Source organism: Ochotona curzoniae, unplaced genomic scaffold, assembly GCF_017591425.1.
Source record: "Ochotona curzoniae isolate NIBS_2020 unplaced genomic scaffold, NIBS_Ocur_1.0 scaffold_1037, whole genome shotgun sequence".
Taxonomy (NCBI): Eukaryota; Metazoa; Chordata; class Mammalia; order Lagomorpha; family Ochotonidae; genus Ochotona; species Ochotona curzoniae.
This window is the reverse complement of record NW_024467083.1, coordinates 34,396,804-34,418,692: the sequence shown is the minus strand read 5'-3', so window position 1 is coordinate 34,418,692 and position 21,889 is coordinate 34,396,804. Positions and strand designations below refer to the sequence as shown.

The 21,889-nt window shown below is 58.2% G+C and overlaps 1 protein-coding gene across 4 annotated transcripts in view; it reads left to right on the top strand.

Moving 5' to 3' along the window:
* Nucleotides 1-6,519: 6,519 nt before the first annotated feature.
* Nucleotides 6,520-21,889, top strand: part of MEF2D (myocyte enhancer factor 2D) — a 28,384-nt gene continuing 13,014 nt past the window's right edge. For all 4 annotated transcript variants that reach the window (XM_040999377.1, XM_040999376.1, XM_040999375.1 and 1 more), the window contains exon 1: nucleotides 6,520-6,854. The gene's annotated coding sequence lies outside the window, so the exon portion shown is untranslated. The remainder of the gene's footprint in view (nucleotides 6,855-21,889) is intronic.

Below are 21,889 nucleotides of genomic sequence, written 5' to 3'. Positions count from 1 at the left end.
TCCCAGCTCTCCTGGGTCCCCAAGTAGGCAAGCTTTTTATAGTTCACTCCCCAACTTGGGTTTGAATAATTAAACAAGAGGGACAGAAATAGCAGCCGGACAGCCAAAGCAGGTTATTTTGGGGTTTTCTGGAACACAGCGGCTCCTGGATGTCACCCCACCCCTGCAGGGGGCGGAGCCAGCCTCTGGGCTGACCGGAGATTCCTGTGGGAGAAACCCACCCACCTGCACAGGGAACCCCTCCTCCCCCCAACTCAACCACTACCATTAAGGGTTCCTCGGGTCCACAGGGTTGCTGTCAGCCAGAAAAGGGTCTCATCACTTCCTCCTCTTCCTCCTCAAGGAAGGAGACAATCTCCAGCCCCTTCTGATTCCAGCTACTCCCCGGGCAGGAAGCTGCTTGCGCGGTCTGCTTCAGGGATGGTGACAGATACTGCCCATCAGATCACTAAGCAGCTGCAGGAGTGGCTGGACCAGGACCGAGGTGGCTACTGCTCCTCTGGCCGAGCGTCTGGAATCAGGTGATGGGAGATCTGCTTTCTGCTCCCCAGCGCCCACCACAGCTCCGGGGGGGTTGGAGGTAGGGTGGGCGGGGGGCAGGGTGCTGTGGGCAGGATAAAAGGTGGGAGGCAAAGTTGGGGGTAGAGAGGAATGGATCTGGGGAAGGTTCCAGAGGAGGAAAGGCCCATGATGGGCCTGCCCAAGTGCCCTTTCCTCTTGTCCCTAGCAGCTGCCAGCCTGTGTTTCCTGGGACAGGGTCCAGTAGCTGAGTAGAGCAGGGGGAAGCAGAGAGGTGGGGTGGTTGCCCAGGTCTAGAGGGCAGGAGAATCATTTGTGACTTGTTTGCATAAGACTCCTGGAGAGTGCCAACAGGAACCACCTCAACTCCACTGCAAGGCTGGACCACTTGAGAGTCCCGGGGCACAGAAGGTTTATGGGAGGGGGTGGGGCACTGGAAAAAGCCATCTCCCTTTGGATCATCATGTCAGGGGTGGGTTTGGAAGGTGGATTTCCGGGGCTGTTGAAATCATCCTCACACTTATTGGTATGCACTCAACGTTTTAAAAGCAGGAATTATAAACCTCACATTGTGCTTGGTACTGGGAGTCCATGAGTAGGAAAGTAGAAAATATCCTTGTTTTGAAGAAGCTCACAAAGCACCAGATGTGTGTGTGTGTGTGGGGGGGGTCCATCTGAAATTCTCTTCCTCCTCTGCACTGCATTGCACTAGGCAACAGGTGCCAAGCAAAAGTGTCCCTTTCAAATCCCCACAGCAAAGCCAGGGTCCAGACAGCCAGCCCTGGCTCCCTAGGCCAGTTATTAGAACGAAGATGAAAAGACCTGCCCAAGGTCACACGGCTGGTACAACAGCATTAGTACAACTGGAAGCCAAGTTCAAATAGGTCCAAGTTCTGGACTCTCCAATCCCTGTCCTGTGGTCCATAGGGAAGAGACAGATGTATTCAATACTCTGAAGTTGTGAAGTGACATTGTTTGCAAGGGTGCAGCTGCTCATCCTAGGTGGAGCAAACGGAACCACCCCCCCACGCACTCCAAGGAGCTGGTGGCTTGTAGTGGACTTCACTCATCCTGGTGCTCCGTTCCAGGCGCTGGGCTTACAGATATGCACGAAGAGCCCCAGCATATCCATGCTGGGCAGGGAGGTGGCAACGTTTAAAGCTCCAAGGGTCTTTCTGTCCGGCTCCCCCTGTGCCTGTGTTTCTCTCCCAGGGGCAAACGTCCAAACTTCTTGTGTGGGGCAGGGATGCTAAAAGAAAGGCCTGGCTCAGACTGCACCTGCCACCTACTCTGGAAAGTCCTGCAGTTATCTGCCCTGCATCTCTTCCTAATGCAGCACATATTCCCCACACTCTTTTTCACTCGTGCCATCCAAGGCCAAATGGCCTAGCGAACATCAGGCAGGCCGCGAGCGCCTGGCCCTTTAAGACTACCTCCCCCCCCCACGTGCCGTCTGGTTGGGCTGGCGACGCTGACGCACGCGTGACGTCAATGGCAGCTGGTGGAGTCTGGGCACGAGGAGCGAAGTTGGGATGGGGGTGGGGGGTGGGGACAGGAGAGAAGGCGGTTCATTTGCATTTAAAGGGCCCACTCCCGGGGTAGGGAATGCGGGCTGGGAAGAAATGTGTACTCCAAGTCTGGCAAAGTTTCCGTCCCATGCTCCGCGGCGAGGAAAAGGCTTTGGCGCAGCCCGAGTCGGTGGTGACTCAAGTTTGCGATGGGGTTCATGTCCTTCCGCGGAAAGGGGGAAATAGTCCGTGGGTGCCCGGGTAGGGAGCACGTGACCAGTAGGGGGCGGGTGGGGGGGCAAGAGCACATGAGGGAGGAGCTGGGGAGGCGACAGTCAGGCTGCGTTTCAACTGCCCCCACCCCCACATCCTGCCCACCCTCCTGCAGCTGCTACCACATCCTGCCCAGCCGGGGGCAGAGAGCTCCTGTAGGAGGGGATGCACTGACCGAGGACCCAGCCTTGGCACCGTCACCCTGCCCCCTTTGACTCGAGGGGTGGGACTTCTACCCTTTGCCCCAGGCCTGGGCAGTCTAGCTCTGCATCGCTCAGTCCAGCTCAGTCACCGCTTGTCGTCCAGCTGCGGGCACCTTTCTCTACCTTGCTCTGCCCAGCAGCTCTCTCAAGCTCTGTACTGGAACTGGAATGGGGTCCCTGGGTTAGCGCAGCTCCAGATGGACAAGTGGACAAGTAGAGATGTTCAGTCAAGTTTTTGTAACCGCAGCTCCTGTACACAGCCATACCCGCGCAGGTGCGCGCGCGTGCAAGCACACACATGCTTAGGTAACAGCCTGGCTGCGCTCATTCCAGGCTGCGCCATGTGAAGCCCTAAAGAAGCAGAATTGAGTTCTCTGCTCGCTGGCCCTAAGGAGCACGGTTTGCTTAAGGAGAGTTAACTAAAAACCCGAGAAATATAAGCACAGTCTTTTGATCTGACGAGGCAGACCCAGAGTGAGGTCCATGCTAGGATACACGCACAGAGCAACCATAAGCCTGCTGCTGGCCCTTCCCCTACGGCCAAATGGCACACGGGGAAGAGATGGAAGGGTGGGGTGTTCTTGCCTGAATCTCCCAAAAACTGGAACCAGAAAACAGGTGGGGGCTGGAGATGGTCCACGAAACTGCAGCCAGGTGAGAGAGAGCTAACCAAGTGGGAAGGACAGATTAGAAGCTGGACCAGCAGTGGGGGCCTTCCCCCTAGCCTGGGAACAAGAGGAAGGGAAAAAAACAAAACAAAAACAGCCCTTGGGGGATAAGGTTGCAGAAGACATATTCAACTTAAGTTGGACAAGGGGTGTTTGGGAGAGGTGAAGAAAAGGAATGGTTGGATTCTGTTTTTGTGTACATCTGGTGGGTACCTCAGTGTATGACTCTAAGGAATATTCGTAGCAGTCTGGGCTGTTAGGAGACTTTTGTTATTGCTACTGCTGTTGTTGTGCTTAAGATTTATTTGTTTATTTGAAAGTTACAAATAGCTGCAACAGCTAGGGCGGGACTGGGCAGGAAACCAGGAGCTAGCTGGGACCTTCCTCCTGGTTTCCACGTGGGTGCAGCAACCCAAACACTTGGGCCGTCTTCTGCTGCTTTCCCAGGTGCATTAGCAGGGAGCTGCATCGGAAGTGGAGCAGCTAGAAATACCTGCTACCTTGCAGGTGGCGTCTAACCCACTAAATCTGAACAGCGGTCCCCGGGTGGGGCTTCTTTAGGGACAGTGGAATAGGTAGCCAGGGAAGGAGCAGAAGGGGGGGGGGGGGGAAGCGAGATAGACGACTGGGTCCACTTGGGAATTTTCTACCCAGAAGATTCTGTCCAGAGACTGGAGGAAAAAGGTTTAATGAGTCACTTTCAGGAGTTCTTATTTCTAACTTCCAGGAACATCACTCCATCGGCCCTATCTTTGTCCTTGAAAATCAAGGTCTCCTGTTTGTTCCTTTCCCTTCAGGTTTTTCCACATTCTAAATTCTAGCCCACCTGCTTCTCCTGCTGTTTCGTCTAGGGACTTCATAACTCAGCATCTCAGGGACCCTTGCATCTCCGCCTCTCCTCCGGCTCCTGGCCCTTTAACACCCTCCCCAGGTGACTCACCTTCCTTCCTCATTCCTTTGTTAAGGACCCAACATTCCAAGACTGGAGGAGTCGCCAGCCAATCGTAGCCCTGGCAGGGCTGTCCCAGGCTTGCGATTGGCTGGAGCTGTGGTTGGCGGGAGGCTCAGCACGCGGATCCCCGGAGGTTGGGGAGGGGGTTTCTGAGCTTCCGCCCTGGGGTGGGAGGGGGAGGATTTACTCTTGGGGCTGCGTAGTTTTTGGAGACTCCTTCCCCTAGCGTCGTTCTCCGAGGGGTCTCTGGCTTGAGGAGCCTCGAAACTGGAGGCGGTCTGGTGGAGGAGTGGAGGGGGCTTGGCTGCTCCCTTTCCCCCTACCACCCTCATCCCTGCTGAGGTCTGGGGCTGGGTGGGTTTTAAAGCTGAGTTCCCAAGGCCTGTTTCTGCGAAGTCTTTTCCAGCAGCCCTGATCACTCCAGTCTCAACATTCTGCTTTCCCGACGTCGGAAACAGCCGGAAAATAAACACCCTGATGACTAAACGGTTTCTCCAGCTAGAGCCTGGGGAAGCACTAAAAATAGAGGCCACAAGTGAGGTTCCCCACTTGAAGGGGGGGCACTTTCCCATCCCGCTCCCGCCACAGCCTCAAGCCTGACACAGGCTCCGTTCTTCTCCAAGTCCTGGGAGGAGGGCAAAGAGGAGGGAAGACGGGCAGATGGATTCCCGCCTACCCTCAAATTTTGGGGGCAAAGCCGGCCCCTGCCTGTCATCTTCTGGGGTGTGTGTGTGTGTGTGTGTGTGTGTAGGGGAGGGGAGAGTGACTCCCAGATGCCACAGGAATACAGATGCCGCATCTGGGGACACAGTGGGTCACTGATAAATCGCGAATCCTGAAGGTGAGGCCTGTGAGAAGGCTTGAACCCAAAGAGGTAGGAGCCTGCCGCCTATCTGTCTTCGGACCTACAAGATGAGCCTCCAACCTATTTGCAGACTAATTCCGCACCCCCCCCCCCAACTTTCCCTTGGAGGCTTACAGGGGTGGACCCAAAGGAGTCCTTCCAAATCAGCCCTTAGTTATTAGAATGCAGCACGAGGCACTCAAGCAAGCCATCTACTTAGATGAACTAATTGGATCTTCACACCAAATTTGAGTTAGGGACTATGATCACCAGCTCCATGTCACCCCTGAGAGTCGTGAGGTACAGGAAGTTGGCTAGAGGATGCGCCTGTGTGCACAGGTAACAAATGGCAGGGCACGGATTGGAATCAAGGCTGTCGGCTTCCAGCCCTCCCACCAACAACGCTCGCCTCTCCCCTGTATAGACCTGTCCGTCCCTTCAGTACTAATCCAGAATCGGGTCTTTGTCCACCAAATCAGACCCAGCCAGATAGAAATCAGGGTGTGTGGAAGAACTGAGTCCCTTTCTGTTCAGAGATCTAAGCCAGATTCGATCATTTCCTCCAGCTCCAGGTGGACTGCGGGACTTTGAAAGTCCTCAGCCGGCTGGGGAGGAAAGAGCCTGATTAGGGGTCAGCTGTCCAGCGGGCATGACACCCCCACTCTTTCCGAGGACACCTCAAAAAATCACCACTCCCTGAGACCAATAAGAATTTTTCCTTTAAGAGCTGCTGCTACCGCTTTAATGTTTTTGAGTATTTCCTGTGTGTGTGTGTGGGGGGGGTAGGGTGCCGCCCCTTTAAATTGCCCCCTCGGCAGTGAGCACTCCGGGAGCCGGCAGGCACGGGCGATTAGGTCACCCAAGAACTATGAGCTGTCGCTTTAAATTGCAGGGCGTCAGCCGAGCCCGGCCCGGGAGGGGAGGGGGCTGTCACAGGTAGAGGGAGCAACTGAGCTCCCCAGGTAACCCCCCCGAGGAGAGGACGTGGGCCTGCAAGGGGGGCTTTGTCACACACAGCACGCCGGGGAGCCGCCGTCTTCTCACCTTGACTGTCGTCCCTCCATTTCTCTCCCTAGACTCCCACCTCCCAACTCTCCGGGGGCTTGAGGGGCTGGGGAGCAGCCGAGGCGGCGTGTGAGCCGGGCCGCGAGCGGGCCGCCCGTGGGGGAGCCTTCCACGAGCGCGGCGCGGTGGCTGCGGGGCCAGGCTGCCGTCCGACCCCGTGAGCTCCGAGGAGCCTCCGTGGGGCGCGGGCCGGTTCCTTTAAAGGCCTCCCTAATTTGCCTCGCTGGGTCCCTCGCTCCCGGCCGGCAGGCGGAGGGATCGGCCGCTCCCGGCGCTGCAGCCTAGCTTGGCAGGGCGGTGGGGTGGGGGCAGACCCGGCCGGGCCGGCCCGAGGGAAGCTAGGGGCGGGGCCGCGCCTCGGACCCCGCCCCCCGCCGCGGCCCCGCCCCTCCGCCCCCATGGGTCCCTCCCATTGGCCCCCCCGCCTGTCCATCACCCCCGTCCTCTCCCCTACCCCTCCACCCCTCAAGCTAGGCTGAGCTGTGCCTACGTCGGCCTCGACTCCCGGGGGCTGGAGGAGTTACCTTTGGAGCCCGAAAGGAGGAAGGAAGCAAAATATCAACAACAGCCGAGGCGGCTCGGGCACTCGGCCCCGGTCTCTTCGCTTGCCTGCCGCCTGCCTGCCCGCCCCCGCGCCCACGAGACGGGGGCCCAGGCCCCCCGGCGCCGCCCAGGGCCCCGCGCGGACGCCGGCCTCATTTATTATTCCCCTCCCCGCCCGGAGCTGCGGCTTCCCGGCACTGAAGCTTTCCCCAGGACGAGGGGCGAAGACTGCCCGCTCCCTGCCCCGTGACACCCCTTTTCCAACCTCAGCGGGGCTTGGTGAGTAGAGAAAAATACTGCGCTTGCCACTTTAAGAGCCCCCCTCCCCCACCCCGGGCTGGGTTGGGGTGGGGGTGGTCCGGAGCGTCCTCCCCGAGGGGTGGGATGCGGTCGCCCCCCTCGGGCGGGGAGAAACTCGCGTGGCGGGCGGTGGGTGCTGTGGCGTGGCGGCGCTGGGGGGAGCGCGCCGGAGACTGTTTGTTTGTGTTAGGAGTCGGCTGTGGGGGGCATGTGGAGTAGGCTCTAATTCCCTGGGGTGTTGGAGGTATGTGGTGGGGACGGGGCGGATGGGTGGGGTGGGGGGCGCAGCGCCGGCCTCTAGGCGTCCCGGGGTCGGGGCGCGGGGAGGGGGCAGAGGTGTGAACACGGCCTCCGAGGGAGCTAGGAAGGGGCACCGTCCTCTGAGAGGGGTCCCCGGTGACAGCCGGGAGCGACTGACATTTTAACAGCCGGCCCTCCCTCCCTCCTCATGCCGCCTGTTCCCTCCTCCTTGGCCCGAAATGGTGCAGAAAGGGGGCCTGGGAGGGCGGCGGGCAGGCGGGCGGGTGGGGGCGGGGGAGCCGCAGCTGTTTGGGAAGCAGGGGGGTGGGGAGGGAGGGAGATGTTGTTGAGATGACACGGGGGGGGGGGGGTCGGGGTGTGGGAGTGTGTGTCTCTGGGGCGTGCTCGCCGGGTGCCTGGTGTGAAGTTGGGACACTGAGCAGTCATGGAGGCAGGCGCGCAGGGACCCTCCTCAGCCAGCTTCCTGAGGACCCCCCCCCATCTGACTTGTCAGCAGCTTTCTCCCCCTCTTGCCCCCCACTGGAGAACCCCCTGGCCAGAAGTTTGCAGCTGTTCAACATCTGGGCAGGAGTTCTCCAGCCCCCTTTCCAGTATGGCAGGCTGAGCTAGGCTAGGAGTGGTGGGTGCTGGTGGTGCTGGTGGTGCTGGTGGTGGGGAGGGTCTGTCTAGAGAGTGTGGTGGGGGCTTCAGGGGAGTGAACAGGCCAATCAGGGGTGTATGATCTCCCCGTTCTGCACCCCTCCCCCGGGTCAGCCCCCTTCCTGTTGGTTGTAGGTCTTTTAGGGCAAGGGGCTGGTTGCTGAGCCCTCCGCAGCTCTCCCAGGACACAGCTGGGGGCCCGCCTGGGTTATCACAGGTTTGTCCTTCTGTGTGTGTGCGCGGGGGGGGAGGGGGGGACTGTGTTCCTCCCCATACACCTAGCACATGGTGGATGGGTTGGGGGAGGGTACCGAGGGCAGATCCTGCACACCCCTTTCTTGAGCCAGGCGGCCATGTGAGTGTTCCTCAGTGGCCCGGCAGCTTTGGTGAGGGGTCGGATGTGGGGCAGGGGGTGGGAAGCTCCTAGCCTGGTTTATTCAAGCTCTCGGTGGGTCTTCGCAGCAATTCAAGGGCCAGCCTAGGCTATGGGAAGTTGGCCGTCTGGGGCTGTGACCTTGGGCTGCTCCGGCCTGAAGATTAGGAGGGCAGTGAGACCAGACGGAGATCCTGGGGTTGGGGAGCTGTCCACCTCCCACTCCCCTCGACTGCAGCAATGAGGGTCCCAGTGATCGAGGGATGCAGGGGGGAGAAGGCACAGGGTCGAATTCACAGATGGTCTGCCCTGGGTCACACCCGCCCCAGGACTCAACTTGGCTGTCCCAGCTCCCACGGACTGCCTGGGAATGAATTTCCTTCCTGTGGTTTCCCAGTGTGTTGGGCAGGAGGTGGGGGTGGGGTGTGATCAGTGTGGGATTGGCTGAGGACCTGTTAGAGGGGGTTCTTGGAGAAGAGGGACACTGGAGCTTGTATGGGGCGCCTGCCCCTCTTGTCCCACACAGGCGTCTAGACCCTTGAGCCTTCATGGTAAGGTTCTCTTTGCTGTTAACTCCCCTGCCCCCGCAACACATCCCCCCATGTGTTTTCATAGGTGTGTGTATGCATGTGTGCCTGCGTGTGGAAGGGAAGGGCTTTCTGGCAAAGGGAGGAACTTTAGTTTACATGCTGTATAGACCAGAGAGGTTGGGCTTTTTACCTGAGGTCACACAGCAAACGGGTTGTCCTCGCTTCCATCCCTCAGCTCTTTCATGTACAACTTCACAGCAGGCAGAGATTTGAGGGCTGGTCCGAGGGGAGTCTTGTAGGGCTGGTCCAAGGGGAGAAGCAGGACGTAGCCAGAGAACATCATAACCTTTATGTTGGGGGATGGGCATGGGGCTTGGGCTACTGCTGCTGAGTGCTGTCTCAGGGGTGTGCCACAGAGAGAGAGGCAGGCAGGTGGCGCTTGTGTACAGCCCACCCTGGACCTTGTGCCCCTAGGCTGGAGGAGCTGGCCTTCCCAGCTCTGCCTCTAGTCGCTTCTGGCTGTTCTCCTAGGCTGGGAGATATGATAGTCTTCTAGTTGCTGTTATATAATCTCTCTCCGGCAGGGCTTTTTTTTTTTTTTTTTTAAGTCTCCCTCTAGGTCTTTCCTGGGATGTGTGATGAGGAGGGGAGGGCCGAGGGAACCATCACAGCTGGGGGGCTTGAGGAGCAGTACAAGGGCAGGAGAATGCATCCCAGACCCTGAGGGAGGCGGGATGGAGGCTGTGAGGTGCAACTCCCAGTGGTGGGGGCTCAGCCCTGGGAAGGCACCTGTGCTGTGTGTGTGTGTCACAGAAGGTGTCCCTGGCCCTTCTGTCCCCAGGGAGACTTGGAGCACTGCGCCTCCGTCAGCCTCCTCTCAGCCTGCTGGGCCTCACTAGTTGGGACAGAATCTCGAATCTTGGTGCTTACCCTGGGTGCTTCCCCACCCACCTGCGTCCCTCCCTGGGGAAGTGGGGAGTCCTGGGGCCATGGGTTTGGTCCCTCATTTCCCAGCTCCTCTGTCTGTCTTGTCTGGAGAGGAATTGGCCAGGTACAGGTCACATAGGTCTTGACCACTTGCATGCAGTCATGCTTGTAAGTAGGCATGGCACTCAAATGGGGGCATCCAGCCCATCCTTATGAGTCGCGTCCTGGGGATCCTCCCCTCCCTTGGGACCATGGTTGACCATCCGTTCAGGCTCTGTGAGGCTAACAGGTTTGAGATAATCATGTACCTTTTTACGGGGAAGCAGGAGCTCGTGGTGGGGCTGGCGTAGCCTTAGCATCCCTGTAATCGCTAGTGGCTTTTATGAGCCAGTCATGGGGCCAGAGTCCAGCCAACCCTCTGTCCTTCTGTCCCAGTTTGGTGACTTACTCATGGTGGGGGGAGTGGCAGAGGAGAGGGAGCTGTTAGGTGCTTGGAGCCCTGTTGTAGAAGCTGGATGTCTGGCTGTGTTGTGGTTGATGTCACCCTGTCTTGTCCATGTTTACAGCAGGCAGGAAGAAGGGTAGACTTCAGGAAGGACTTCCCACAGGAGCTAGGCTGGGGAGAGGTGGCTCTAACTTAGCCCTGGTAAAGAAGGGACACTCAGATCACTTTTCTGCAGCAGCTCAGCTGGAAGGCCTTGACCTTTGGCCTGGCAGGGTTAGTGCTGCCTGCCTCCTGGAATATTTGTTTTTTCTTTCCCCTTGCCTGTGGTTGGAAGTCTTCTGAGGAGGGTGTGTCCTGGAGCTGTGGGAGGGCTGGTCCTTGGGGCCCTTGCCCCCAGCAGAGGAGCTTAGGTGCCCAGAGGAACCCTGGCAAGTGTACAGCATTCAGTGGCACATATGCATGAAGGTTTGTGGCGTGTGTGTGTGTGTGTGTGTGTGTGTGTGTGTGTGTGTGTGTAGAGACACCCACAGAGCAGCTGCTGCCCTGCAGGGGGTGGGGATAGTGACTGGCAAAGGTGATTAAAGGATTGGAGAGAGGGGATGGGGCGAGGCCTTGGAAGCAAGTCTGTGAAAGGCGTAGCCAAGAACTCTGAAGGATGAAGCGTTGAGGTTAGACCACAGATGGGCAGACAGAGCCCCGTCTGCAAAGTGAGGAGCATGGCTGAGAGGCAAGGCGCTCTGGCCGCTGTCCATGCCTGCCCTGTCGTCCTCCCCCAGCCTGCCCTCGCTGTGGCCCTCACAGTGACTGAGTGTCCTGGATAAGTCACGCCTCCTGGTGTGTCTGTGTGACACCTTCCCCAATAGTCAGTCAAGGCTGCCCTCAGGGACGGGTCCTTGGCCTAGGTGATCCCCGAGGTCCAGGCCACCATCTCCCTGTGCCGGGAGTCATGTTTTGGCCATCCTGGCAGGTCGGGAGCCTCTGCTTGTGCCTGCTGTCTGATCTCTCCCCTTTCTGGTGTGGGCTGGGAGGGGAAGGACTTGTCCGAAGCTGTGGCCTGTCACTGGCCACACCCAGGCGGGACCGTATTTACTCATTTAAACTTACCCTCCCAGGAGGCTCTGGGCCTGGTCATTGACCTTGGCCTTGTGCCCCTGGCTAGTGCTCTGGCCACTCCCCTGGAGTTGGGCAGCAGCGAAAGCAGAGAGAGAAGGAGCCTTTTTGCCCCCTGGCCAAGGGAACTGTACTCTGCCTGTCTCTGCTCCTACTCACCTAGTTGTCCAGAAACTAGACCTTTTGAGGTCCCAGGGGGCCAGGGGAAGCACGCTGCCGTTTCTTGTCCCCATGTGCCCTGAGCCTGAGCCTGAGCCACTGAGCACATGAACTTGGGGGGAGGAGTCCTGTCTGTGTCCCCAGCTGTTATTTCTCATTGGGGAAACTGAGTTTCTCTGAGATGGATGATTTTGGGGCTTGTCTGGTTACAAAGTGTTGAGGAAAAAGGGATCCTGCCCAAAGGAGGGGCGGTGGGAGGCAAGAGAAGGCCTAGCTGGATTGCCGGGGAGAGGAGCAGGGCACAGAGATTTGGCGCCAGGTGGAGGGGAATGAGAAGTTGCTGCCTTCTGTTTGAAGTGCCAGGGGAGAAAAATTCCCAAAGCCAGAGTGTGAGAGCAGGAAGCAGAGGCACTTGGAGAGACCCCCATCCAGGCCCCCGTCCCATCGTGGGCTGGGGAACGGACATGGAGAGCTGGGCTTCTCTAATGGAGCCTCCAGTGGCCCAGCCTTACTTCTGCCACTGGGTTCTGGTAGCCATGGGCAAGTCCCTGCTCATCCCCCCAGCTGGCTTCCATGTCTGAAAGAGTGGCATAGGAGAAGGTGTGCTGGGTACTTGGGAGACAGCCTCAGCCTGGCCCAGGACTTGGCTGCAGAGGCTGCTGCCTGGAAGCTGGGATGGTACTGGGCAGTGTCTTCAGTGTCTGCGGTAGGGACTGAGGCTTGGTTTGACCTTGGGATGGGGGTGGAAAGCAAAGCCCACAGCTTTGTGTCCTGTCTTAGGACCTGTCCTTTGCCCCCATGGCCCCAGCCATCTCCCCAGATTCCTCTGGCTGCAGGCTTTCTTGCTCCTGATGATTTCCTTGCCCCTGACCCCACCAACAAATACCTGGTGTAGAAGGTTAGAAGGACAGAAACTAAGAGCTCATCTCGGACCCTCAGGGAACATGCAAGAAAGGATGGGCAGAGCGGAGCTTGGGATCTTCAAGGGATCTTTACATGCAAGGTTGGAGAGATGACCTTGAACCTCTTTAGAGCATGTGTGTGATGTGTTTGGGGAAAGAGGTTGGTTGGGGTAGACCAGGTAGCCTCCTTCCCCCAACATCTTGAAGTGGGGGGCACTTCAGACCTTCAATAACCTCTCCCCATAACCTCCAGCCGACAAGGCGCCCTCCCAGCCCCCCATAACTGCGTCCACACTGCCTCCTCTCAGGCACATTTCTGCAGCAGGCCCATGGGGCCCTGGCTGGCTGGCTGGCTGAGGACAGGTGTCCTGGCCCAGCTGCTCCTCGTTGTCTCCCCCACCTGTCAGCCCTGGGATGGGGAGCTGAGGGGAGGGAGAGAGGAACCTCTCACCTGTTCCCAAGAATGGGACCCTCCTGTGAAGGCTCACATCAGCAGGATTGAGCATACACGCCGGCACAGTGCCAATCAGGAGGCAAGGGGTTGTTGCTGGTGATAAGCCAGGAGGGGCGGTCTCTGCATGATGTCCTCATAAGAGGATGCAAAACAGGTAGGGGTGAGGGGCACAGATCTGGGGGGCCTGTGTTTGCACAGCCTTGGGCAGACACTTTTCCCCATCCCTGCCTGCCAGGGCCCCTTCCATCTGGCTGGGCATCTTAGCCTCACCTGGCACCTGTCCTGAAAGCAGCAAGCTAATCCTGTAAGAGCTGCCTGGCTGGCCGCCTCAGCAGGCCCACACAGCCACCATGCCCGCCCGCTCGCCCTCCCCTGACAGGGGCTTAGAGGACTGTCCTTTGAGTCCGAAGGAGACCCAGCCACCGGCCCCGTAAATCCTCGGTGGCTGCTCGAGGTCATGATGTCTCTAGGAGGATTTGCTTTCCTTGATTGGATTGGCCTCCTTCGGGCCCCCTTGTCTTCCTGCTTGCTTGGGGAACACTTCACATTCTGCGACCCTCTGCCAGGGCCCAGGCTGCAGGCCCCTTCCCTCCCTGCACCCTGCTGTCCTGGATGGCAGAACTCTGACCCGTTTCATCTGCCTCTGCCAGGGCAGCCCAGCCCCTGTGCTGTGAATGGGAAGAAAGGAACTCACTGCTCTGAGCAAGGGTCCTACTACTCTGGGAAGAGTGTGCCAGCCTGACTTTTCCCCTGTTGCCTGCCTACCTGCCTTCAGGTTTTTGGCTTTTTTTTTTTTCCTTCCTGTCAGCCTGTTTTCTTTTGGCCAGAGGCCCATGCTCATCCTTACCCCAGACCCTCATTTCCATGGGAAGTTCCTCCTCTGGTCTAACCATCAGCCCATCTGCTGCAATGGCAGGCACCCCAGACCTAGCATTGGTGGCATTCTGCTCATCCCAACGGCTCTCAATCTGTCCCGCCCTGAAGGTCCCAGCTGCCACTTTCACTTCTGTCTCTGGAGACCCCAGAGGGAAGTTGGGTGGGGAGTAAGAAGGTGACACACTAACCGTCCCAACCGCCCCCACCTCTCCTCAGCCGAGGCCAGGGGCCCCTGTGCACCCTTCTTGTCTAAATGACCAATGCAGTTTAGGGGGCTGTGGAAGGGTTGGCTACAGGGGGTGGGCTGGTGGTTAGGTAGCAGAAAGATTTCCCAGGATGGGAGACCACTGCAAGGTAATTTTGTTTCAGAGGGTGTGGCTGGAGGTGCAGGTACTATAACTGGACAGACAGAGGTGAGACTTCAAGGTCAGCAGGGAACTGTTTGTCCATCCCACCTGAGGAAATACCTCCTGCCATGTCACCAGCTGCCCATGCTTGCGGGGGTGGCTTTGGATAGGACAGGCCTAAGCCCTAGAGACTCAGCCTTGCAGGTCCTCCTTGTGGTCTGATATCTGTCTCAAGGCTCTGGATACCAGTTCCCTCGCATCTGCGTTCTTAGTAGTGGGGATGGATACAGACGTGGAGAGCAACTCACCCACTGCCAGCCTCTACCACCCTGCCTTGTCACGAGGAGGAGGTGGGATTCTTCTGGTGGCAACCCCCAGGCAAGGGTCAAATCACCACGCATCACCCTGTCAGTCTCTACAGATCCTGGCAGGTGCACTGCCTTCTTCCTTCTGTGGATTTAACCTGAACAGGAGTAGGGGATCCTGTTGGATGGAGCACTAGGGGCTATTAGTAAATTCAGGAGTACCTTCTAGAGGGTAAAGGTGGGGCCAGAGGCCTTTGGGATCCCTAAGCATCTAGGTATGCCAGGTGGGGACGGCCCCCATCCTGGGATGAGAAGTTGAGCCTGTAGGAATAAGGTCAGAGACACTATGCAAATCCCCATGTAAATGAGCAGCAGTGAGTCATCAGTCATCATCGGGCTCAGCCTGCTGGGGTGGGGTGTGAAGCAAAGCTTAGGCTTCGGGTTCCAGAACTGGCCTCACTGATGACATGACAGTGACCTTGGGCCAGATCAAGATTGTGTCCCTAGACTAGTCATTGCCCAGTAACCAGTAGCAGAAAACCCCAAGCCCTAGATCTGATCAGCATGCCAGGGTGCATGAGTGATTTGGGGGATACTGAAGCTCTGCCACAAGGTGTGGGTACTGCACACCATGTCTGCACTGCCTGCTGTGGGTCTCTGTAGGGGGTTACTGCTCCAAAGGCACCCACTCTCCATCAGCCTGGTGCCCGTTCCTTAGTAGGCCATCTCTTGGGTCACCTCCCCATGGGATCACAGCCCTGACCTTTCTGCCTTTGAGGCCTCTCTATAGTGCCTTGTCTGGGCTGGGAGGGGCACTTGAGTACCATGTCCACTGCATCTGTGCCCATTTTCATGGGCAGTCAAGCAAAGCCCTGAGAGAACACAGGGGAGGAAAGCTAGAGCCCCGGGGATTAGAATCCATGCCTCTGGACGCCAGGCCAGTGGCACCATCTTTCTCTAGACTTTTCACTGTGTCCCTTTTTTGCTTGTCCCCAAATACTGTCTGAGCTCACTCAGGGTGGCTCTTGGACCTGGTAGGGCAGGGATGGGGTTGGGGAGGGGGTGCTTGGGAGCTGGCTGCAAGAGCAGGAAGGGAGGTGGGAGGCTGGTGGTGGGTGGGAGATGCTAGAGCCTGGGGGCTGGCTGCTGCCTGTCTGGGGAGCTACGCTGTCCACAGCTGCTACAGGAAGGATGAGCGTGAGACTACAGGAAGGACAGGCTGGGGTGGGGAAGCAGGGGAGGAGGCTCAGGAGACGGACCCTCACTGGAGAGGCATCTTGTGGGCAGCAAACAGGATGACCCCATCCCAAGAGACCTGCCAGGGAGAGGAGGGTGGAAGTTTAGGGTGGAGCACAGAGAATTGGCCAGCGGAAGCTGGGGGGGTGTGCTCCCAGGCTGCTCCATGTGCTGGGTGCTTGGCAAGCCAGTTCCCATTCTTAGAAGAAGGCTACCATGCCAGCCCCCCAGTCCCCCCAGACCTAGGGGTGTCTGGTCTGGACCTGAAACCACCCTTCCCCAGGCCTGGCTTTCCTGGACTGCCTCCCTCCCCCCCCCCCCAGGTCCCTAGTCGGTGAGTTAAAATTAGCTCAGTTGCCCAGGCTAAAAATAGCCCCTGCCCAGCCCTGAGGCTGCGGACTGGGGGAGGGGAGTCCCTGAGGGAGGGGAAGATGGTGGGAACCTGGCGTTAGCCTAGTGAGCCTGCCAGACGGAACTTTGAAGGGTTGGGGCTGGGCCAGTCCAGATCAGACCCCAACGCGACTCCAGAGTGAAGGGAAGAGGCAACAGTGTGTGGGCAGCCAGTGGGACGGAGAGGGGCTGGACTGGGCAGTGCAGTGCAGGGAGTCAGCCATGTGGCTGGCTGGGGAGAGTTCAGGGCCAGACTCCCTCCCTGCCAGCCTGGCCATGGGACCCACAGGAAGATGCCCCTTTGTCTAGGGGAGGACATCTCAAGGCTGCAAGCCCCAAGGTCTGGTTGACATCAAGGGGGGCCAGGGGCTTGAGTTGGGCAGTGGCAGGCCTCGGTGCCCTGTCATCAGCCTCTCAGGCCCTGCCTGCCAGCCCGCCCACCCTTGGGAGGTTGGACAGAGCCCAGAGTGCTAAGGTGCTCCTTCCCTGAGCCCAGGCCAAGCCTGGAGATGGGGAGGAGGAGCTCCCTTGCCACTCCCTGCCCTTGCCCTGGGTGGGACCTGCCCCTCCCTTGCCTGACTCTTGGCTGGACTGCAAGTTCTCAGAGGACAGGGAGAGTGTCCTGTCAAGTTGCTCCCCTGGCTGGGCTCAGCTGCCCCTTGGAGGCAGTGCCACCAGCAGCCTTTGCCTCCTCCTCCTCCTGTCCCCGCACCTGCACCGGGCTCTGTGTGGGCTCCTGCCCCACCCCGACCTCCCTGCTGCCTTCTCTCTCTCTCCTTTCCTGTGTCTGTGTCTGTCCCCCACCACCATCCCCTCCCATGTCTGCCTCACCCACGCCTCCTCCCTCGTTAGCAAGCAGGCTGCTTGAGGCCGCCTGACTGTGGGGGTGACAGGTGGATTGGATTGTCACCCCCTCCCCCAGTGCCTGCTGCTTATTTCATGCCCTGCAGCCCAGCCACAGGGAAGGGGCGGGAGGAGGGATGACAGCTGTCTCCAGCGCCTCCTGCCTTGGCTTCCAGTTCGTAGCCGCAGCCCCAAGCAGCCTGGGAGGGAGGGATGGAGGGCCCGCCTAATGAGAGCCCCTTTGCTCACTATGCCAAAGAGCAAGTTGAGCCCATTGCTCTGTGACATGGAGCCGACCGCTCGGCCTCTCTGAGCACCCATGCAGGAACCCTGGGGACACATGCCCTGTGTTGCTTGTACTCAGGGACATCAGGATGGATGGGTGGGCCAGGGTAGGGAAAAAGGCAAGGCCAGAGTCAGAGTGGAGGCTGTGCTGCAGGTTCACACCTGAGGCCCGCTGCAGCTACCCCAGAAAGGACAGCCCTGCTGCAGCTCCAGCTCTGGGGGGGGGGGGGGGGGGAGGAGCTGCCCGGGCGACTCCCCACAGCCCACTCCCTGCTAGCCCCGGTCACCCTCACACAGGAACTGAGATAGCATCATTCTGAAACCCAAGCCTGGTTTGAATATTGCTCAGGTACCAAGAGGTGTCACTGTGGGGGAGGTGGCTCACTGCTGCTTCCAAGCCCCCACCAAACCCGTCTCCCTTGGGAGAACTCCGTGCTTGTTGTCAGATGTGCCCCATTTGCATGCAGCTATGCCCACAGGTTCCTCTTGGGTCTTAGCCCAGCTTGGGAACATGGCCATGGGGTCCTTGTGGATTGATGCAGTCACTGGTCCCTCAGCTCCTCCCCCTTTGTCCAGGGTGTTGTCCAATAGGCCTCCTACCCTGAGTCCTCCTTGCTTTCTGTTTGCCAAGGCTTTTCTGTGGCCACCGCTACCCACAGACAGCCGCTTGGGCCAGCCCAGCTGCCCTCTTTCTTGCTTTTCCATCAGGAAGGCCCTGCCCCTGCCTGCCCCAGCCCCCACCCCCAGGAGGTCGGCTCAGCCCAGCCCGGCCCTGCCCTGGCCTGCCCTGCCCTGGGTAGGAAGCTGAGTGAATCAGAATCTAGCAGCTGGATCCCCAAGAGGGGTACTTTTGGTGACACAGGTACTGCCACCCCAAGGAGTCCCAGCTGTGGCCTGAGGTCAGGATAGGACAGGCCCTGGGGCCATCAGAGCAGGAAGACTAGGCTGGCTAGGCCCCTGTGGCAGCCTGAGCCTTCCCAAGCCTGGGCTCCAGATACAAGGCAGGGTGAGAAGGGGTTAGAGACACCACCAAGGGTGGGCTCATCTGAGGGGGCTTCCAGGAGGAGGAAAAGGCCAGAAGGGAGAAGAGGAATGGATGAGGCCAGACTGGGGAGAAGAGCGCACATCTGGAGAACAGATGCCCAAGCCTCTGGCTCCTGGCAGTTGGGTAGGTAATTAGGCAGAGGGCTAATTAAGGAGGGCCAGGTGTTCATTAAAATCTCTCTTAATTGGGTAGGAGGGAAGCTTGGACAGGGCAGGCTTTGGATGGAATCTGTTTAGGGTCCTTTGTGCCCATCTCTAGGTCCCCACCCCCACCCCTATTCCAAAGTCAGGGTTGAATCTGTGTTCCTGCCCAGGGGCTTTCAAAGACCCTTGCAGCAGTGTGGAGTGAGTGGCACAGGGCCTGGAGGCCTGGGAATCCTGCTGTGCAGGACAGCTTGTGGTTAGATAGGTGGAAGGACTGCCAGAAGCAGGGCCAGTGTTGGCTCAGAGCACAGGCACTCTGTGGGGAAAGGCCCCCCATGAAGCCCATGGCATCAGGAAAAGTACTTCAGGCTACCTGGGAGAGTACGAGCCTGGCGGTCTTTGCACTCTGACTCTCCTCTGTCAGAGAAAACTCAGTGGGTCTCTGTGGTTTCCCTGCCTTCTCAGTCCTGATCCCTCTTGCATCCCAGCTCCCCCAGCATGAGGCGGGGGTGGGGGGGGGCGGTGTAGGAGATCAGCCAGGGAGCTGGTTGCCAGGCGACAGTTGCCTAAGCAACCCCATCCTTTCCATCTCCATGTGCTCAGGGCTGCTCCTTAGAAGACTTTAGAGTCTCACCCTCTGCACTCGCCAACCCAGGGGTGGTGAGGGCTGAGAACTGGGCTGGCAGGGGTGTCTGGAAGATGATAGTGCCCAAATGGACAAACTTCAAGGGCAGCTGGGAGAGGAAGGGTTCCGACTCCACAGAGGGTAGAATGAGAGGAGCAGGTCACTGTGGCGGGACTGGCTGAGATTAGACTGTGGGAAGGACTTCTCACAACCTTTCCTGCCTACTGAGACACATTTATTGAGCTCTTTCCCAGAGGACAGAGTAGCGAGAAGCTTATACGGATGGTTCCTGCCCTCAGCAAGCTTCATCTTCATGCATTCTGACGCGAAGCAGGAGCCCACAGGGTGGGCATTATGTAGTCCTAAACACCAGAGAGATGCCAAGAGTAGCTTTTTGGGAGGGGAGGGGGTTCCAGAGAACAAAGGGGAGGTTCTCTCCCAAGCTTAAGGAAGAAACTGTGGTGACCAGGAAGTGACTGAGTTGAGAGAGGTTGCTGCTGGTAGGAATTTGCTCCTGAAGAAAGGTGGAGAGATGGGGAGCTGAGGAGATGGAGCCAGTGTGAGCTAGAGGAATCCAGCAGTACTGCCCTTTGCTGGTCTAGAGTGTGTTGCTGAGGCCAGGTCCAGGGAGCCCACTGAAGAGCCGACTCCTCACAGCCTGCCCGGCAGGCTCATGCCCCACAGCTCATGTTGCGGCACTGGAGCTCTGGGAGCCTTGGTCTGGAGCCATGGCCCTGAGAGTTGGGCAGAGATTGGGGTCACAGGCAGCCAGTGGGGTGATGAGCTGGTTCTGGGCCCAAGTGACTCCTGGGTCACCCAGAACTGGCTGGGCTGGCACCAGTGCAGTCCTAGGAAGGGGAGGGGCTATGCGTGAGGACAGCAGGAGGCCCAGGGTGCTGAGATGGTGCCCTGCACTCCTCCTGTAGCTAACCAAGCCCAAGGGACAGGTCTGATAATGGGGAAGATGGAGGGGGACAGTCCTGGACCCCACCTTCCCCGAGTCCACAGTCTCCCTGCCCTCTGTACTCCCTTCCCTCCATGGCTTGCCAACACTCAACGTTGCCATCTACTGTGGTGTGTTGAGAGCCATGTTGACTGGGGTTGGGAAGGCTCCTGGGCTATTGGCAGTGAGAATGAGGGGTCTGTGTCATTAGACAGCCCAGTAATGCCCTGAGCGGGATTGGGAGGCCAGACAGGCTGAGGGCTGCCTCCCTGGACTCTGTATTTGGGTCTCAGGGCAGGGAGTATGTGGAGGGGAGGCCTCTTCCTCCCACGCCCCAACTGGAGTGGCTTTAGAAAGCCTGGGCCCTGTAGTTACTGCCTTCCATCTTCCAGAAAGTTCCACCTTGGATGCCAGGATTCCTAGAATCACCCAGCTAGAAGGCCCCTGAGGTCGTCTCCTGCCCCTCACCTGCACCCTGAATCCTCCCAGTGTCAGAGAGTTCAACCCAGCCCACACAGGACCTGCCCACGGCCAAGACCATCATTTTTTCTGATTCTGGCTGGCTGGCCATCTGGGCCCTCCCCCATTTTGCAGTACCTTCTGGGGTTATACAGTGCAGGGGTTCTGTTTCCCGTCCTGTCCTGATCTTGTGAGCCTGGAATATGCCACCGGGACCCTGCTGTGGTGACCCCTCTGTCAGATGCTGCTAGTGACCTTGTCCATGTGTGTCAGTTGTCATGTGTCCTTTCAGGTCCCTGGGAAACACTGCACTCAGACTGGGCTTGGGTTCCAGAACTGGTCCATTTCTCTGGAGCCAATGACAACAAACTATGACCTGTGGGCCTAATATGGGGCAGGCCCACTTCTGTAAATACAGTCTTCCTGGATCACAGCCATGCCTGTTGGCCTTCGTGTGGCTGGCTGCTTGCTCTCATGTCACAGTGGAGTTATGGCAGGGATGGCGGGATGGCTGGCACAACCTGCTCTGTTGACTGGCTCCTCTCTAACTTAGTTGATGGTCTCTGGTCTAGAGGGATAGTTTGTTTAATAGTGCTTTTGCTTTTAAGACTCATTTAGCTATTTGAAAGGTAAAGTAAGGAAGAGAGAGAGAGGATGTTCTTCCATCCATTGGTTCATTCCCCCTAAATTCCATTCAGACCTCCCATATGAGTGGCAGGAGCTCAAACACTTGAGCCATCTTCTGCTGCTTTTCCAGCACATCAGGAGGGAGCTGGATTGTAAGTGAAGCAGCCAGGACTCAAACCAGTTTCTGTGTAGGATTCTAGTATTGCAGGCAACAGCAGCCCCAATTCATTGTTCTGTGTGCAACAGACATTTTTTTTTCCTTAAGATGTGGGGTTGTTTTTTTTTTTTCCCCCTCTGGAAGGCAGCATTACGGGGGGGGGGGGGGGTGGGCAGAAATCTTCACCTGCTGGTTTACTCCACAAATGACTGCAGAAGCCAGAACTAGACCAGTCCAAAGCTGGAAGCCACGTGCTTCTTCCAGGTCTCACATGTGCATACAGGGACCCAAGCACTTTGAACCATCTTCTGTTGACTCCCAAGCACATTAGCAGGAAGCTGAATCAAAAGTGGAACTCAAACCAGCACCAATATAGGGTACTGGCACTGCAGGTGGAGGCTTACACTACTGTGCCACAGCACCAGCCCTAGAACCCTTTTTTTAAACAACAGTTTCAGACCCAGATCTACCACATCAGACAGATTGGTGCTCTGGCTGAAGGGAGCTGGTGCTGCTGCCCTGGTGGCCCCCTGAGCCAAGGTGAGGACCACTGCCCTAGTATATTCTGGAGTTAGGATGTGCAAGAAACACTATCCTAGCCCCAGCAGTGCTGGGCTTGCTGTTCACAGACTGGGCAGGTGCTCATTAAGCACACCCATCACACTCCGGGTTTTGGGGTAGGAACCAGAATTCTGAGCCTGAGGGGTAGCTGGAGAGGCCTGTAGACTGTGGGGAGAGAGGATCATGGGGCGTACTCTGAGACCTAGACTTCTGGTGGCCAGAGTATGCCCCGTGCTCTTTCTCACCCAGAGCCTGGGATGGTAGCCTTGGTGCAGAGTGTGGACTAGCGTCTGGGCTCATGCCTGCCATGGCATGCCATTGTTCAGGTGGTCATTGGAGGCCCATCTCACAGATGGGACTCAAGTGCCATCA